The sequence below is a fragment of the Mus caroli genome, chromosome 4 (genome assembly GCF_900094665.2).
Source record: "Mus caroli chromosome 4, CAROLI_EIJ_v1.1, whole genome shotgun sequence".
Taxonomy (NCBI): domain Eukaryota; kingdom Metazoa; phylum Chordata; class Mammalia; order Rodentia; family Muridae; genus Mus; species Mus caroli.
The window spans coordinates 100,418,393-100,419,402 of NC_034573.1; positions in this window are offsets into that span (position 1 = coordinate 100,418,393).

Genomic DNA, 1,010 nt, shown 5'->3' on the forward strand with positions numbered 1-1,010 from the left:
AGGAAGGAAGGAAGGAAGGAAGGAAGGAAGGAAGGAAGGAAGGAAGGAAGGAAGGAAGGAAGGAAGGAAGGGCATCTAAAAAAAGATTTATCTATTCTTTTCATTTCTTGCATGCTTGTACATGTGTGTGACATATGCAGACAAGCGCCAGTGCCTGATGAGGTCAGAAGAGGGCACTGAGTTTCATGGAGCTGGAGTACAGGAGTCTCTCGAGCTGCCCAGTGTAGGTGTTGGGATGTGGACTTAGCTCCTCGTGATAGAACCTTTCTTCAGCCACAAATGTTCATAACCACTGAGTCATCTCTCCAGCCCCGATGGCATGGTTTTAGCAAGTGCTCTTACTATTTAGTCTGCTTATAAAGGTAACCTGATTTTTTTATTTCTTTTATTTTATGTGCATTGGTATTTTGCCTGCATTTTTGTCTTTGTGAAGGGGTCAGATTCCCTGCAACAGGAGTTACAGACAGGTGGGAAATGCCATGTGGTTGCTGGGAATCGAACCCTGGTCCCCTGGAAGAGCAGTTAGTGCTCCTGACCACTGAGCCATCTCTCCAGCCCCCATAACCTGATTTTAGATAGAGTCTCATATGTCCGAGGATGACCACAAGCCTCTGGTCCTCCTGCCTCTGTCACCAGTGCCTCTGGTCCTCCTGCCTCTGTCACCAGTGCATGCGTCTATGCTGTGCCCATTTTATTCGGTGCAGGGGACTGAACACCTTCCAGGGTGTTAGTGAATACTCAGCTAGGTGAGCTATATCCCCAGCCCAAGTACAGAATCTGAATAAGAAATGAGCATGGGGGGCTGGGAGATGACTCAGTGGTTAAGAGTGCTGACTGGTCTTCCGAAGGTCCCGAGTTCAAATCCCAGCAACCACATGGTGGCTCACAACCACCCGTAATGAGATCTGATGCCCTCTTCTGGTGTGTACTTCAGCTACAGTGTACTTATATATAATAAATAAATATATCTTTAAAAAAAGAAAGAAAGAAAGAAAGAAAGAAAGAAAGAG